This window comes from Gopherus evgoodei, chromosome 7, assembly GCF_007399415.2.
Source record: "Gopherus evgoodei ecotype Sinaloan lineage chromosome 7, rGopEvg1_v1.p, whole genome shotgun sequence".
NCBI classification, from domain to species: Eukaryota; Metazoa; Chordata; order Testudines; family Testudinidae; genus Gopherus; species Gopherus evgoodei.
The window spans coordinates 125,974,828-125,993,680 of NC_044328.1; the positions used below are offsets into that span (position 1 = coordinate 125,974,828).

Sequence of the window (18,853 nt, forward strand, 5' to 3'; positions counted from 1 at the left end):
CTGGTCACTCTATTTGCAGCTCTTTTTAGCTCCCTGTAGCTTTGTTTCACTACAATTTCTTTAGTAAAACAGAGTGCTTTCCTTTTTCCCTTAAAGCAATTAGCATGTCGTTCACATTACCCTTTGGATGTAAATCGCGCTATTCCCAACAGCTACTCAAAAAGTACATAATCACTACAATTACTGCTGGCATCTAATTAACATTCAACTTCCTCTCTACAGCAACTACAGCTGGACAGCCAATTTATTTCAGGCTAAAACTAATAGTCTCTATTATTTCTCGCCACACTTAGCAGCCCACCTGTGTCCAACTTAGCACGTTTTAACTTGGCAAGCGACAAAGACACTGATAGGTTTCAGAGCGGTAGCCACGTTAGTCTGTATCAGTAAAAACAATGAGGAGTCCTTATGGCACCTTAGAGGCTAACAAATTTATTTGGGCATAAGCTTTTGTGGGCTAAAACCCACTTCATCAGATGCATGAAGTGAAAATACAGGAGCAGGTAGAAATACATGAAAGGATGGGGGTTGCTTTAGCAAATGTGAAGTCAGTCTAATGAGATAAATCAATTAACAGCAGGACACTAAGGGAGGAAAAATCACTTCTGAAGTGGTAGTGGCCCATTATAGACAGCTGGCAAGAAGATGTGACTAACAGTAGGAAGAAATTAATATTGGGGAAAAACCACTCCCATCTTTACTTAGGCCTAATCTGACGGTATCCAGTTCTGCAGCTTCACACTGGAGTCTGTTTTGTTGAACAATTGCCACTTTTAGGTCTGTTATTGTTAAAGATGCGGAATGAGTCGATCCTCCCCCCCTTAAGTGCTATGAGATTTCTGACTGAAACGGATTATACAACAAATATGAGCACTGATACCAATTTCCACTAATTATACAGCTGCTTGTTAGATTAGTTCCCTTGACCAAGCCTCTGAAAAAGTAAACAGATGTGCTTACACTGAATTGCTCATTGCCTTCTTCAGTACTCAGGGCTTGATTCAGCAGACTGCAAAATACGGCCTTCTGGGCTGCAGAGAGTGCTGAGTACCGGGGCGAATACATCCAGGAGAAGGGTCAGTCTAGCTGGAAGACAACGGGCGGAAAGGATGGGGGGGGGCGAACAGAAGAGCACTGTACTGGGAGTTGCAGTGCTGCACATGGAGGGAGAACAGAATGTAAATATGTATAACCACTTCACATTCTAAACACACTCATTTAGCACTGCACGATTGCAGCTGGGCAGGAATTCCTATGGCCCAAATGCTGGAATAACTCCCCCGCACGTCTCTCTAGGGGTACAGCTACACTACACTTAGATACCCACGGCTGGCCCATGCCAGCTGAGCCCGGCTCACAGGGGCTGTTTAATTGCAGTGTAGACGCTCGCATGAACTCTAGGATCATCCGATCTCGCAGGGTCCTAGAGCCTGGGCTCCAGTCTGAGCCTGAACGTCTACACTGCAATTACACAGCCCCTTAGCCCGAGCCCCGGGAGCCTGGGTCAGCTGGCACAGGCCAGCTGCAGGTTTTTATCTGCAGAGTAGACGTACCCTAAGAAAAGATACAGACTGAGCCAGGTCTGGCTCCTGCCTTCGTTTTCATTATATTGACAACTCCCCTAAATCAATGGGCTCCTGGAGGCAGAGGGACTCTACTAATGGCTGCCTCATTTTTAGAGCAAGATGGAAGTTCTCCTTCGCCTAATAATAACAATGCCCTTAGCACCTGTATGGTCAGTAGTATGTCCACAACCCCTCCCCTGGACTGTAGTAGCAGCAGGTTGGTGAGCTGCCTGGTTCTGAGGTCTTTTTCTTCCAACCACGCGTAGCTCTTATGGGCAAGGCATTCTGAACACCGGCTTTGTTTAGGCGATGAGGATTTCGGTCTTTGGGACACTGGTGCATACTGAACTGCGAAGATGGAGACATGAACGAGGACATAGACTGTGCCTGGGTGGTACCCATATGTAAAATGGGCCAGCAAACATTCATTTTCAGCTTACAAGGTATATCCCTGGTACTAGTGGAAAAGATAGCTCAAAGGATCCACCCATCAGGGAACTGTTGGGTCCTGCCTGTTTTGACTGCATTAATAAACCCGGTTGGAGGTTAGAGGCCGGTAGCACGATTTGGTAGTATTTCAAGGGTCCCAACTACTCTGATAAGACTCACAATGTTTAACTGGAGTCAGAGAACAGGCATTACTGTGCTTATGTGGATCATCCAGCTGGTGGAAAAGGAGGTAGGAAGAGGTGACAAACTGGGGAGACACATAGGAGCAAAGTGGGAGAAACAAAACCCAATTCCCTTTTCAGCCTCCAGCTAGAATATGGCAGCTCTGCATGTAGGATCTACTTATGCTGAACAAGATCCTTGGAGGCAGGGCTCCATTGACATTGACGAGGCTATGCCAACGTCTACCAACTAAAGATCTGTCCTACTCCACTTGCCTATTTTTAACTGCCATCAAGCACAAGAAACCAGGTCTTCCTTCCCACTCCCAGGTCCAACCCCCGTAATGCCACGAGCTGATGCGCTTCTTTGAATGGAAAAGGCAGAAGGCCAGTCACCACCTCTCCTTGCTGTCTGTACCTGGAACGTCCTTGTGTGCTCTGCTGCAGATCATCCTCACAACAAAGCACCTGCCTGGATCCAGAATGCGCGTGATGGGGGTGCAGGGAGAGGAGAGCTGTTGTGGGGACCTTTGAGTCAAAACTAAATGGTTCTAGTTGATGCTTAAGGACAATAGGACTCACAGGAAACACAACAAATAACCCAGCAGAATTAAGTCACTCTCTCCAAGAGCCAAGCAGGTAGCAGTACAACTCCACTGTCACTTCCTACACCAGTTAGCATTCAGGTGGATATGGAAACTCACTACTTCTTAGTTTGTCTCACTCCCATTAACTTGGAACCTTACCACTCTGACTTTCCAGCTCCAAACAGTGGTAGCTACTATTTTATTCACTGGTTTAGGACAGTGCATTCGGGTCACAAGTTTCATGGCATTTGTTCACATTCTTCCACAAGCTCTTATTTATACCACGAAGAATTATTTATGCGGATGAAGTAGCACAGTAACTGAAAGGCTGATGTAGATTGCTCATTATTTTGGCCTCATAAATGACTCCCTGAGGCATTAAAAAAATCTTAGAAAAACCAACAAACACTAGAACTTGTGCACATCCCTAGGGTGGTTACTGGAGTAAAAAGGAAAGGACTGTATTCAGGGATCTCCAGGTTAGAACAGCTTTCACTGGCTGGTCTGTTCATTCCAACAAATATACCAGACTTTTCTGGCTACCCAGGATGAAACTGGGATGCTTCTACTGGGATATTTCCACCAAAGACCATGACAATTTACAACAGGCCAGTACACTGGGCCCCCTGCTCTAGTCATCGGGGCAAGAGACTGGATATCAGGACTCTTGGATTCTAGTCCAATTCTGCCTCTAACTCTCAGCGAGATCTTGAGTAAATCACCTAACCTCCCTCTGTGTCTCAGTTTCCTCAAACGTAAAAGGGGTACGCTGTGCAGAATGATTGACAGGTAATGTGCCTTAAGACAATGGATGATAAAAGCAATTGTAAAGACCCTTGGAACAGCTCAGCAGCAGTTGCTGAATCTGGACCCTTCAGCATAGACCTGAGTTTTGAGTTAGCTTCATTAGCTAGTGGCACTAATGACCACAGGGCTGACCAGCCATTAGAGGTTGATGCCACACACATTGTCAGTATGTTAATACTTTACACGACTGGTTATCAATATTGTGAGTGTATAAGAACAAAGAGGGAAGGAATTGACACAGTTACACAGCATCTAGGATACTAAACCTGGTTGTTTTTGATAGTCTGGCAGCTTCACTCTGCACAGGCATCACTCATACAAGCAATAGGTCGAGCTGACAACTCCACCCAATCTTTGCACACGGGGCAGACTGAATGATTAGGACAGCATATGAGATGAAGATGCTTTTCTTCAACATCAAGCCTCTCTCTTTATTCATAAAAGCTCGGGGCAGCTCTCATCGTAAGACAGAACATAGAGCCCTGCCTTCTGAGCAGGGTGGGACATGAATCCCGGACCCGTGTTGCATGCCACCCGCTGGCTCTGGCTACACACTTGATTTGAAGTTCTGTTCAAGATGCCAAAAGCAATCTTCACAGTCCAGGGCCTCTTTTCCCTTCTGTCCCGTCTCCACTCTCATCACCTGATGGGATATGTTGGTCGTCAGAAGCTGGAGCCCAGCTTTCCTGGGTCAACTGAAGGGCGATCTCAAAAAATAACAGATTCCAGCACTTGCTCCTTCTGCAGAGCCATAATCCAATAAGCTGCAGGTCATGTTCCAAGGCTTCTGACTAATCCAACTTTCTTTGACTAGACACTTTGAGTAGGCAAGCTGCGATGACAAATGGAACACCAGACGCACATTTGTTGTCCTGCGTTTTAAAAGGATTGCACCGTGTTTTATCACTACTGTGGCAGGCTCTACATGAAATGACAATACAATGCAATGATTTTTCTTTAAAGAGAATTGGTTGTAATTAATCTACAGTAAAAATCACAATTTCAAGTGGAGCCCAAGCTCTCTGTGCTTCCCTGGCGCTGCCCGAGTTTGGGAGCTTGTAAACAGGAGAGAGACACACAACTCAAGGCCAGCAGTCGCTGCTCAGATCCGCAAGACTCATAATACTCAGGGTGCTGGGGATGGACCAGGGTGCATTTAAAAGATTCTGTTACAACAAAGGATTAAGGAGCAAGAGAAATAGCTAGACAGATATCCTGACGGTATTCTAAAGATAGCACTAGTTTTAGGAATAAAAACATTTGCTGGGTCAGATTACAAAGGAGGCTCGTGTGGTTAAGAACCCTTCCTTTCACTCACCCTTTGTCTATCCTGTCTACCTAACTTGCAAGCTGTTCAGGGCTGACACTGTTTTTCCTGGTGTGTCTATACACGGAGCACAACAGAGCCACCGTTATTATTCATTTGTAATACCACAGCACCTAGGAGCTCCAGTCACGGAGCAGGACCCCATCTCAGTTAGTGCTTCTAGGTACTACTGAAATATATGGAATTAACACAAACTGCCTCACTCGGCATGGGAAGGATACATACAATAGAAAGCCTTTTTTTTTTTACCTTCCATCACACCCTTTAAGGAGCTGTCCACATTCGTGCAATTCAGCTAGCCAGAAGCGAAGCAGGAAGGTATGCTGAATGTGGAGGCTCAAGACGGCTAACCAAGCTGGTACTCCACTGCCTGCTCTTGTAGCTAAACATCTCACCAGCTGCAAAAATTCATTTCCAAATGGACAAATGTGCCATGTAGATTTCTTCACTTCTAAACAGATACTAAGCACCATGGGGGGCTCCCCTCCCGGGGAGTCCATGGAACTCCCATTAGCTACAATGGAAGTCATGCGGGCAGATCTGATGGGATAATGGAACCCTTAAATGACTTGCACTGACTGCAGTTTACAAACTTTGCAGGTTTCTGCTTCTGTTGTTTAGTTCCTCATCTGTCATCATGTACAAAAGCTGGGCTCCGGCTGCTAGCGGGAGTGTAACATTTTTATTGCAACTTCGTAACGTGCTTCCTGTTTAGCATCATTCAGCAGTTGGGGGTCAGATCTGCAGCTAACAGAGCTGTGCTAATCTGGCCCCCTCCCCAGCTTCAAATCCTACTCCTATCATTCAAAACTCCTTTATTGTCTTCCTAGTGCAAACAATGTGCTTTATCTTATTATTAGTTTATTGTGCAAGTCTGGCTAATGATGAGAAGTAGAGGAAAGATGTCTTATGTAGAAAAGTAACTGTCTCAGAATCTATCAAACTCTTTCAGAAACAGCACACTGCACTGTGCAATGAACACTTGGCCCCACATAGCTTGGTCTGATGGTTCTTTGAGACAATCTCTTCTGAGAGAGAGAGAAAAGAAGATGACTCCAAAGCCTAACTCAGAACACAACACATTAATGGTTTGTGCTAGAATGTTTGAGCAGTGGATTTTCCATGCTGGATAAAAGCTTAGTCAACTTTTTTGCAAAAAATCTCGTGCAAGTTTTAGGTTTGCAACTAAAATTGTAAATAAATGAGTGAAATTTTTATAAATTGTGGCACAAGGGCCCACCCTTCCACGCTGGTTGGCGGAACATTAAGTCTGATGTCGCATCTAGTTCCAAACTAATTTTCTTTATAGAGAATCAGCTACTGCACTGAGATTAGATTCATGTATTTTACCAGCTGGTAGATTACTCTGACTGCTGTAACAGCTGTCGAGGTTACATGTCACTTCGGGTTGGGCCATGGTGACAGGCCAATGGAGAAAATTCATAAAAAGTTACATGAAGCCAGCAAAGTCATCTGATCATTTAGAAGAGAACTCATTTCATCACTGGAGCTGGTAAATCTCTGTCACTCTCAAAAAAAAAATCAATGCTAAGAAAACACTGAGTCTCAGATGATGGAGGGGTATGTGGGTAAGTAATAAATGTAAAAAATAATCCAAATATGTTATAACCTGCCAAAGATTAATTCTAGCCAAAGGAGAAATCACAATGCTAGTATTCACTGTGTAACAATTTAACAAAAATAAAGCCTAAACAACAAAGAACGTAACAAACCAATGAAAACAGCAGCATTAAATACCAAGTTTTCAGCTGGCCCCAAACTGCCCTACATATTTGAACACACAACAGTTCATAGGAACAACCCAAAAGAACAGGCAAACTCTGCTCTTGCATACTTGGATGAACACATCGGGTAGCCATGTGCCTAAATACTCACTTTGCACACACAAATTCCCACTAGGAATCACAAAAGCAAGATTTGTATGAGGAACTTTTGAGCATGGAGTTTAGAAGCTTCAGCTGAACATTTGTATTTTAAAATTGAGATGGACACTTCATTCTTAAAACTACCCTGTCGGCCCAGGTGCTGAAGCATGTTGCAAAGTGGCATGTAATGCAACTTTAAAATCACGAACTGCCTGAATGCCTATGAAGTCTCCAGGCATAACAAGGGTGCTGATGGGTGAAGTTAAGACTAGCAAGAATGTGGAGTAATAAAAAAAAAAGAAAAATAATAAACTGAATATGCATAAGGTGCAGGTTTAAGATATAAGAAGGTGCCATTGTCAGAATTCTGTTCTCATTCCTGCACTTCCTGATCTTCCAATATATATTGCTTTATGTTCTGCAAATGAAATGTCCCATTTCCACAGAGAATGAGAAGTTATTTAGTAATCCCAAACATTTAGTTTTCCAACTAATAAATAAAGGTAAAGTCACATCTCAAACATTTTTTATAATAGCTAGAATGGCTTGTTAGTTGGTTTTTGCCAGACAATGGACTTCAAACATGGTCTAGTAAAGACCTTTAACATTTCCAACTTCTTAGCTTCTGCTGTTACACAATATTCTGCAACAGCCCTGTCATGTTCTCATTTATATCTTTTTCCCTATTTTCATTTTTTATTTGATTTCAGAGAAAGCTAAAATGAGGCATTAGATCAAAGGAAGTGATTTCAATTGGAGAGGATAGGTTTTGCATAGCTCTCCCAACTTCTACTGTTGCCTGAAGATATTTTACTGTAGGAAAGAACTTTAAGTTTCTAGGCTGTCAGTGTCACTTACAGTTGATAATTACAGTTGTAAGAAGGACTTTCATGTAAGAACCAGAAATGACTTTCCAGCATAAAACTTAGTTGCATCATCTTAGTGTTGTGCATCAGACAATTCAAGGGACTTTGAGGTATGTTTGGAGTCAACTACTGCACTTGGAATAGACACTTTCAGTATGAACTACTCTGAGCTATTGTGTATATCTGTACAAAAAAGTTCTTAGCAAAAAGGAAAATAGAAAAATCTTGGCGATACTTAACATTTCATTGAGTCATGTAGTTCACATTCATTTGGTCTTTTCTTTAAATGCTCTTATGATTGCTTTTAAGTACAAATCACTGGCTCAGAACATAACTCAATCACACAAGAAATCTTTAACACCACAAAGTTTGATAATATATTATAATGGTAGGAGGTTATTGGGATGGAGCGTCTGCCCCACACTGGGCTCTAAGAGGTAAAAAGAAGCCCTAGGGAGTGTGCACAAGAGGCAGCCAGTCAGAGAAGGGCTGAGAAGAGCAGCCAGTCAGGGCCCAGCAGGCCCACATAAGAAGAGCTGCAGGGCAAAGCAGTTTGAGTAGCTGCCTGGAGCTGGAGGAGGAAAGCCTAGGCTCCTAGCAGTAGGAAGGAGTGCAAGCACCCTGGACAGAGCAGTGCTGCCAGCAGGGAGAGCTCCTGGCTAGCTGCTAAAACTGGCAGGCTGAAGCCCTGAGGTAAGGATGAAGTAGGTGCTGAGGGCCATGGGGAAGTGGCCTAGGGAAATGAATTGAGGAGTCAGAGGGGATGCAGCAAATGGCAGCCATCTGCAGGGTCCCTGTGCTCGCACATGGAGCGGTGGGTGGGCCCAGGTCCCCCCCCCCGTTGCCACTGAGGAAGTGACCAGACAATGGGCTGCAGTTGCCACTAAGGGAAGTGACTGGACAGCGGACTGCAGATCCCCCAAAATGCAGGGAGAACGGAAGCGATTGGACAGCGGACTGTGAGTCCCCAAAATGCAGGGAGAACTGAGCATGCCACAGACGGAGGGCTGTGTCCTGAAGATGAGGCCACGGTCCTGGGATGCAGAAGTGACAGCACTGAGATACCACCAGAAGAGGGGCACTGGCCAGCAGCGCTAATCCCCAGGACAGCTAGCAGGAGGTGCTGCTGTGGTGAGTCCTTCCTTGTCACAGTTATCAAGCAGCAGTTCTAGATGGGCTCACAAGAGATGGGCCCAAGTGAAAAAAAAACTGGATCCATATTTTGTCTCCTGTAGTAGATTCCCTCCCACTCCATTATATAACTAGCAGCTGGTAGTGAAATTCTGATACAGTTACAGATTCCAAAGGTCATCCCCTTCCCAGTTCAGGGGAGTTTGATTCTAGAGTTCGTTTTCAGCCATCTCTAGCATTAATAGTTGCATTCCAAATAGTAGGTCAAATTCACTCAGATGCAGAGAACTAAAACAAGGCCTACACACCACTTAAGCCCTAGTGACTTAAATGAATCTGGCTAAACAAGGGGTGCAAAGGCCTTTTCTGCCTTCTGCACATAAAGGGTGAATTCACCCTTTATGAACAAAAGTACTGAACATAAAAACCAAGTGTCACATTATGTCTTCATTACGACATACAGCAAGTCTTGGGCGATGAGGGACGAATATACCAGCAATTACGAGACATATGGTAAAAACTGACCAATTAGCAACATACACGATACCATAAAATTAGATGCAGAAATTTTTCTATTTAAACATAAAATGGAAACAAAAAGGATATTCAGTGAGTAACATTTTCAACACATGTATAAGAGCTTCAGGCTATTTAATATTGCACAGCAAGTTAACAAATTAACACTGCACAGGATGGGGAAAACTGGAGCACAAAATACCAGTTCACATAGAAGCCTGTTAAATGAAGAATTCAGATTCCATCCACAGGCAATATAACACACTTTGTAATTCTTTAGTCAGTTAGCCTTTCAGAATTCTCGGACTCACTTCTTCCAGTTCCTGTTTTGATTTTCTTTGGACAGCTGTTATCCTGAAAGGGCAAAGTTCAGTTGTTGTAACCAATTTGAGTTTGGACTTGTGTAGTGATGCTTCAGCAAGTTCAGCAAAGACTTTAAAAAATAAGATTCTGTTCTTTCATTTTCAGTTATGAGTCTCAAAGCTCAGAAAGGAAAATTGCTTTAAAACTCTTGTATTCGAGGTTCCCCTCTAGAATTCTGTTTTGGATACATTGTCTGTCAATCATAGGTCAGGAATCTTCATTTCTGCCAGGAAGGCTCTCTAAATCCAGCCAAAAGAAGAGGTAATTCTAACACTTGCGCTACTATTTCTTCCCATAAATAGAATGGCAGAATCCTCTTTATCTAGCGAGATTCATCCAGAAATCTCACATTCTAACAGCACAAAATCATAGAAATGTAGGATTGGAAGGGACCTCGACAGGTCATCTAGCGCAGTCCCTCAGAGACTTTCAAACAATTCAACCCTCCTTTTAAGACTGGAATATCTTTTACCTCTAACTACTCTTCCACACTCCCCGTTATGCTGTAACCTGTACGTTCTAACTTGTTTCACCAGCCGCATCACACGTTGCTCAGGGCATCTTCTTGACATGCCACTATGTTAGCTCTTCCCGGCAACACAGCAAACTTTAGCTCAGAGCTTGAACAATTAAATTGCAGGCAACCTATTTTATCAGGGAGGGATTTCAACCATTTCTCTAATAATCAGCTAGGTCTAGTGTTAGGGATGGGGCATGCTGTGGCCATAGAAGGAACAAAATGGTGCTTTCAGCCTGGCCCGAGTTCTTTGATCAGTGGATTTTTTTAGGTCTGCCTCACTCACCTTAGGCTTAATATTTAGGCATCTCCAGCAGTTTCTGTTACAGTATTTTATCATTTCTTCACTTGGTATTTTAAACACAGAACAAAGCAGGATCTTCTCCAAAGACCTGATCCTCCCAGTAGTGGGGAACACCCTGCAGCCTCATCCTTAACCACCTCACTCACTCTATTTCAGGGGTTAAACAGTTTTAAAATTAACATTACAGCTAGAATTTTCCAAAGTGCCTAAATGACCTAGGAACTTAAGCCTTATTTTCAAAAGTGACCAAAGGGCATAGGAGCTCATGAAAGCCAATGGGAGTTAGGCTCCTAACTGCCACATCACTTTTAATCATGGGAAGTAGGTGTTTTTTAATAACGTTACCGGAAGGGTGAAATAGACCTCAAGTGATGCCTAGTCCTTGGGCTGTTTTTGGTGAAGAAATCCTATGACTAGAACAGAGATAAAGGAGTCGTAAGCCAGTTAAATGGGGTGGTAATATGAGTTACACTCTGCTGTGGCCAGTGCAGGAATGGGGGCCAGAAACACTGGCAGCAGGACACCTGCTGGTCTGGACCGATTTCCATATGAGGGCCAAGCTGTAGAGACCACTTTGCTGCTCCTCTGAACAGCAACTAAGCCCAGCACCACTCAGCACTAGCTACAGAGCACAGCATACATGCTGGGTGAGAGGACAGACTTGTCATCCAATCCACAGGCTGTCCCGTCTTGGGCATATGCTGTGCAAAAGGACATTAACCAATCTCTAGGCAGTTTCTTGACTTGCAGCAAGATCCTCCCATACGGCGTGAATATGGGGATGAAGTTTCCTGCTACCGCCCCTCCTCTTTGGCACATCAGCACAGGGAGAAGCATGCACTCAGCCTGTCTATAGGATGCTGGTATGTGGACATACAGCTTTGCGGTCTGAGTTGGAGCTTCAGGTTACTACACATTGGGTTTGATCGTGTACTAATGAAGTCAATGGGAGCTGTGCCACTGACTCAATGGGAGAGTGAGCATGCACTCAGTCATCAGAGCATGCAGAAGGTAATACAATAAGCTTTTTTTTTTTTTGCAATTAACTAATCCTTCAAAGAAAATGGAGTCTCAGCTCAGCACCCTATGTCAGTTTGCATGTAAAGACCCAATTCTTATAAAGATGCTGGCTGAGCCGAGTTAATGCATCCAAGAAGCGGAAGGCTCTCTTTCAGTAAAAAGCCAAAATAGTCTGTCTTGAGAAAAATCTGTCACAAGAAGTAGGCATTTTTGCAAGCTCTTTTTCCTCAATATTTTTCAGGATTTGGTTTCTCCTTGAACTCAACATGCAAGCATTGACTGTACACAGGTTAATGAGCACTAGAGGTAAGGCCAATTAAAATGTTTCTGCTTCCACAGAAAACCAAATGGATTCGTCATGACTCAGCCTTCCAGCTCTTTTGTTGATGTAATTATGTAATGAAAATATTTATGAACTCAGCACAGCCTTCAGTATTATTTTAGATGACCAAGGTTGCTACTCAAACAAACAAAGGCATCATGAGTACAATATGTGGCACCTGCAGTAGAGCCTCCCTTCACTTACTCGGATTGGAAAGGCTCACAGAAGTAGACTCACTGAAATGTCACAGTGTGTGTTTGTTACTTCTTGCCTGGTTCGACAAAGGATTTTGAAATACGGGGGGATAATGTTTGACAATAAAAATACATAGATAAACTTTTCAGAGCTATCAGACTTATTCAATACATAGAAATATATTCATTACTACTAATTATTTATATCCTGGCAACGCTGGGGTTCTAAACCAAGATCAGGGCTCCACTGTGCTAGGTACTGTTGTGACAATCATAATGCCTTGCTGGAGTAGCTCCCACCTGGGCCGCTCTCAAACAGCCTTATAGCAAGCAAGCCACACTGATGCGTGTCTGTGTGTAGCTGCAGCCCCTCTCCTTTAAGGGAATAATATGCCAGTTTATTACCTTAAACAGAGTTACCCAGACACTTCAACTGAAACACACTGGATTAGATAAAACAATAAAACAAGTTTATTAACTACAAAGATAGATTTTAAGTGAGCACATACAATGAGGCTCAAGAGTCACAAATGGTTATAAGAAAATAAAGATAAATGTTTATTAGTATTTACTTAAGAAACTCTCTTAGTTGCAAAACAATCTCACCACATGCTCTAGCAGATTACTGACCAAACTTTCAGAATCCCTCCCCCAGAATCCAAGGGCTGGTTCCTTTAGTCTTCTCAGGTGTGGAGAATGAGGTGGGCAGGGAGAGGAGGAGGGGGGCCCCTTGGTTTGTCCCTTTCTTGAAAAACATTTCCGTCTGAGACTCAGGAGACAGTCTCTGTAGAACGATATTCCCTGCTGGGTTTTTTTTCTCCTCACCTGTTTGAGCTTCCTTTGTTTTCCTCCCTGCTTGACTTTGTTTATTGCTTAAATGCAAATTAAGGCAAGCACACATTCCGTCCTTCATTTAGGACACACCTGACTTCTGCCAGAGCAGGGTAGTGGGATTTGGAACATGTGTTGAACACGTCATACAGGGAAATCTTATCACTTCACATACAATGTTGCCACACATTACCAGGACGATACTGAAAAAAGCAAATGATGAGTTTTCAAATGATACAAGGCATCTTCTGCAGTGTAGTTGTTGCCATATCAGTTCCAGGATATTAGAGAGACCAGGTGAGTGAGGAAATATTGGACCAACTTCTGATCAATAAAAGATTATCACCTACCTGCAGGAGCGGCGCCAGGTTTTCTGGCGCCCTAGGCAGAATTCGGGGGGGGAGGGGGGCATTTTGTGCACTCCCCACGGGGCATGCAGGAGCTTCCGGTTCCACTCCCATTGCACCGGCGAAAAAGGACCCTCCGCCGAAATGCCACAGGAGACAGCGACAGTCATTGAGCTGCTCAATTGCCTGCCGCTGTTTTCCGTGGCACGTTGGCAGAAGGTCTTTCTTCGGCGGCGCGACTGGAGCAGAACCAGAAGCTCCCATGCGCCCCGTGGGGAGCGCACAAAATGCTGCCCCCCGAATCCTGGTGCCCTAGGCGACCGCCTAGGGTCGCCTAATGGAAGCGCCAGCCCTGCCTACCTGTAGCTTCAAGATGTACACTGTTCAAAGATCATTACAATAGCCTGCAGGATGTGAACAAAGGAGTGTATTTCCTCACAACTGTAGAGAAAGTCCCTGCCCTAAAGAGCTTACAATCTAAATAGACAAGACAAAGGGTAGAAGAAGAGGAGGAGGATTTATCCTCCTCCGTTTTACAGATGGGGAACTGAGGCAAGGAGAGAAGCAGTTACTTGCCCAAGAATTGTATCCAGATGTCCTGAGTGCAAGCTCAGTATCTTAACTGCAAAACCATCCTTCCTCTCAAGAGAGGGAGCCACAGAAGGATAACAGCTCCAGCAAATGGATTCTGAGGAGAAAATTAAACCCGGCAAGTTTTAAAACTGCTTTCAAATATTTGTGATACCCACTAATGCATGTTGATGTGAATCTTGCCAGATCTGTTGCCATGCATATTTCATTTTAATACAGATAAACAAACACCACGTCCTTGCAAGGTCTGCAGAGGTGTGAAGAGTGGTATGGACTTGGTATGGACTTCAACTTCTCGGTAGCTCTGTGCAAACTACAATACCAAATGGCAATTTCATACAATCTCCCTGAATGGAAAACCAGAATGACTGTTTGGGAACTTTTCAGCAAACTCCTTTGAACAACAAATACATTTTTTGCATTCAAGGATTACAGAGGAATTGGCAGCACTGCTATTACAGATCAAGTTACAGCAATGTCTCACATTGGTACTATGAAAGCTGAGCGTTCCTTTTCTGTATCATCTGCAAACTCCTATACCAAAGAGCTATAGTAACCATTGCAGTTGTGTTGTTAAGTATTTATGGTTTTAACTGAAAGTTAAAATGTACTATACATGCATGTGATGTATTGTTAATTATGTCCAGGTTTGGCAGAATTTCATTTTTTTAAAATATAATTTCAATGGATATCAGTTTATTTTTAAGCATTTTTTCCTACTTTTATTAATTTAAATTTTCCCAGTTGACCAAAGTCATGGTGGGGCACTTAGACAATAGGGGGCAGACAATCTTGTAATGACAGTAGACGCTGAGATTCAAGAAGTTAAAACTTTATAACCGTTAACACAAATTGTCAGCATCACGGGTCAAAATATACAAAGTAAATGTCCTTACATCAAACTCCAATACGTTCAAACAGCATTTTTCTTACTTTGCCTACTAGTAAATTTTTTATTATCAGTGGAAATATTTATGTTGATTTGTTTGTGTACAGTGAAATCAAACATATACTGATCATCTAATCTTTCCAAGCCTAATGACATCTGTGCACACTATGCAGAAATGTTTAAAACCTTCTATATGTCGAGAACTTCAACCCAACCCTGATGGGCCCAGATTAAAAGTGTCAGGTTTAGGGTATGGTAGGATAGGAAAACAACCAGATCCACTCAGGTTTGGATCGTCTCTCCTCCTGTCCTTGGGGCTGGCACTAAGACTGCATGCCTTGCTCCTGCCAGCTGCTGCCACCTCTGTGCTGCATGCACACACACTGAGGTGAGTTGCAACACCTGTACTCTGTAGCACACACCGCACACCAGGGGCGGCAGATAGCAGGAACAGGGTATGAAGCCACTGCAATGCCAACCACATGGGCAGGAGGTGGCAGTGCTGACTCAGGTTGGGGTTGGGTTGGAAAACAACTGGATCTTCTCAAGCTTGGATCTGGGTGGGTCAGATCTAATAATTAGGCCAAGCAGACTTCTATTTTAAGTGAAAATCCTACATGCTTTATAATGATATTAAAATAAACTAAATGGAAACCAATGTTCTCAGTCTTGGCCTACAAGCAAACCTCATGACTCACAAGAAAGCAGAGAAAGCTACTGAGGATCTGATGGACAGAATCAAGTTACTCCTTGGTTGGCCTTATACTTCTCCAAATGAAGGTCAAGAAAATAACACAGAAACCAGAAATATTTCATTAATTATAAGTCAGGTTGTAAGGAAATATATTATGTACACTGGATTTTTAAATAATCAAAATTAAAACTACCCCACTTTTGACAAGAGTACCTACAATAGTTAACAAGACCACATGTACACATATGTCGCAAAATGCCAGAAACTAAGTGGCAACATTATTGTAGTTTATAATTCTCTGAAGCTCAGTTGTCACTTGAATATTCATAAGTGAATTTTCCAAGCATCAAGTGGGAAATTGCAAGTGTCCTGTTAATGTCAGCTGGATTTCAGGGTAGAACTCCACAAGGTGCCACTTTGATAACCCACCAGTCAAACGTTGTTAGAACACATTTGATGTGGCTCTTATCAGAAAAACACTCAAAACACAATTTTCGTAGCCTCTAAAACCATTTTATGTTAAGTCAGGAGTTAATAGCTGCCCATATCACACACAACATTTTTGATTAAGAAAATTTTGAGACACCTGCATGTACTGCATCTGAAAGGCAGCTGTGACCTCTGCTGGAATGTGGGAAAACTACAACTTTAAAATGAAAACAATATTTCATCACAACCGATTAAAACACACAGCAGTTACTTTTGAAAGTCATTCCATCTAGATTTTTTCAAATAGTTACAGTGCCAGAGTGCAATGAAGTGAAGGTAGATTATCATTTGTGTTATTATAATATGAAGGAGCCCAGTCATGGACCAGGATCCTGTTGTGCTAGGCACTGCACAAACAAACAACAAAAAGATCCCAAAGAACTTACAATTTGAGTATGAGAAAAAAGATGGATACAGACAGATGGGGGAGTACAAGGAAACAAGGAATGAGAATGGTAGGCAGTGGACGCTGCACACCAGCAACGTAACGCTCGTGGAGTTCTTTTGTAGGCTTCACAGCAAAGGAGCCAAACTAAATGTCAACGAACAAAATTCACAACATTACATTCAGCATGTGATGTGCTTAGGTGTAAGGGACAAGAATGATATTCCAGCCAGAGAAGTTAAAATAAATTTAGGAAGGGCTGAATGAGAGTTTTCCATCGAATGTCCTTTTATAGAAGCATCGATTTGAGATTTTGCTGGAATGAACTTTCCAGCAGCCACATCAAATGTGTTTTGTTGTACTAACAGCGTTTGACTGGTAGGTTATCAAAGTGGCACCTTGTGGAGTTCTACCCTGAAATCCAGCTGACATTAACAGGACCCTGGCAATTTCCCACTTGATGCTTGGAAAATTCACTTATGAATATTCAAGTGACAACTGAGCTTCAGAGAATTACAAAAAAATGAAAATGCTCAAAACAAAATGGTTTGGGCAAAACCCAAACTAGTTTGACTGCAATGCCTCATGCTTCTGTTTTCCTCAAGGGGAGAGCACCTTGGCTAGACCATATCTCCTGCATTGTGCCGCTCCCTCTCTCTATGAGAGACACGGTCTAAACAGAGATATGGCCTGTAGAGAATGACAGCTGGAGACATCCCAGGTACTACTCCCAGGATGCACTGCAGCAGCACTTCAGAATCAAAATATTTAGGATTTTAGCCAAAAGAGTTGGTTATTTGAATAAGAAATCCACATTTTAAAAAGACAGCTGTACCCCAAGCTACAGTTCACTTTGAGACACTTTCTTTAGCGCTGGCTTTAACCCACTGGGAATCCAGCGTAAGAACCAAGTAACTCAGAGCACTTGGTAAAAGACAACACTAAAGACCACAGGCACTGACTTCAGCTGTTCCCAGGGGATGCTCGACCCCAACTCTGCCCCAGGCCCCAACTCCACCCCCACTCCACTCCTTCCCCCAACCCCCCACCCTGCCTCTTCCCACCCCATTCCTCCCCAGGCCCCACCCCCACTCCACTCCTTCCCCCAACCTGCCTCTTCCCACCCCATTCCTCCCCCACTCCACCCCTTCCCTCAAGCCCCCACCCCACTCTGCATCTTCCCACCCCCTCCCCCCCGCATCTCCTGCACACTGTGGAACAGCTGATAATGACAGGTGGGAGACACTGCAAGGGAGGGGGAGGAGCTGATCAGCAGGGCCTGTCAGTGGGTGGGAGGCGCTAGGGTGGAGAGGCAAGTGCTGAACTGTGGGGTGCCAGTGGGTGCTGAGCACCCACCATTTTTTCCATGGGTTTTCCAGCCCTGGAGCACCCACTGAGTCAGCACCTATGCTAGAGACCCTTCCGGCTTTCAGCAAACGGCGGAAGTGATGAGCCCAAGTGCTAAGGTGGACGCCACTGCAGCAGCTTCTCCTTTGTTTGTTTAGCTGCATCCCAGATCAGCCATGTACTAGGAGGGAACCTGGACTTTCCTGGTAACCCCTTACACACCGGGACTCAAGCAGTATCTTTACACCTGGTCACACAGCACCGATCAGTTCCACACCATGTACTTCTGCAGAGTCCAGGGGCCGAGGCAGGCTAGGGGACAGTCCTGAGCAGCGGTCAGCTGTGTGCAGGTGGTTGGGTAGCCAGCCGGTTAATCCTTACCAGAGGCAGCCCAGGGCAATGGTTGGATTTCGTGCAAGGGTCAGTAGCTGGAAGAGCTATTCCAAGGGGCCAGGTTCAGCGGGTTGAGGAGTCAGGTGATGCAGCAGGCGATCGAGGCAGTAAGCACTGGTATGTTGCTCAGACAGCTTTCTCTTCCTGCTGCAGTCTTTATATCGGCGAGGCATGCAATGAGAGCACTGTCCATCCAGTCACGGACCTGGGATGTGGCTGCTGTGGGCCCAGAGGCCTTTAGCACAAAGGCTGTTGGTTAAGGGCAGAATTCAGTGCACTACCATGGTGCAGCACCTGCCGACTTAGCAGGCCTGAGCTCAATACTGGGGTCCTGACACCAGTCCTTTCTCACTGCCTAGAGGAAGCAGATCTAAGAGGAGGCCTGTGTTTATTTAACACAATCAACCAAATGGCTTGTGCGTGATTAGCCAAAAGCCTAGCTCACACCCTGTGTCATACTGCCACAGCTGCGTGTACTAGAGCCTCACTTTTATAAGATCGAGGGCAGCTGGCTCTGCAAGATCCCAGCAGCCTTCAGCTCACTCCCTCCTTAGTCCAAAATGGCCTTAATTTATTTCCCTTCATGGTACCCTACAAGGCCCATTTGCTTTCTTTGGCTGTGAGGGAACGGAAAGGCTCTGGTGGGAGATCTTAAAAATGGTGGGTCATTGTTGGCTGCTGTGGCTAATGAGTAAAGGGTTTTTACAGGAGTGGTCTAGTTTATACTTTTTTATATATACACACACACACACACACACACACACACACACACACACACACAAAATAACCGTCAAGGACCACCTATGGCAAGATGCCTTTAATGCATGTGTGTAAAGACTCCTAAATAAAATAACTTGGTATATTCCAAAAC

At 44.0% G+C, this 18,853-nt stretch overlaps 1 protein-coding gene across 2 annotated transcripts in view; it reads right to left on the reverse strand.

Moving 5' to 3' along the window:
- The window catches only part of SYNPR (synaptoporin), a 185,051-nt gene that overhangs the window by 93,269 nt on the left and 72,929 nt on the right, over positions 1–18,853 (reverse strand). The gene's annotated exons all lie outside the window — the stretch shown is intronic.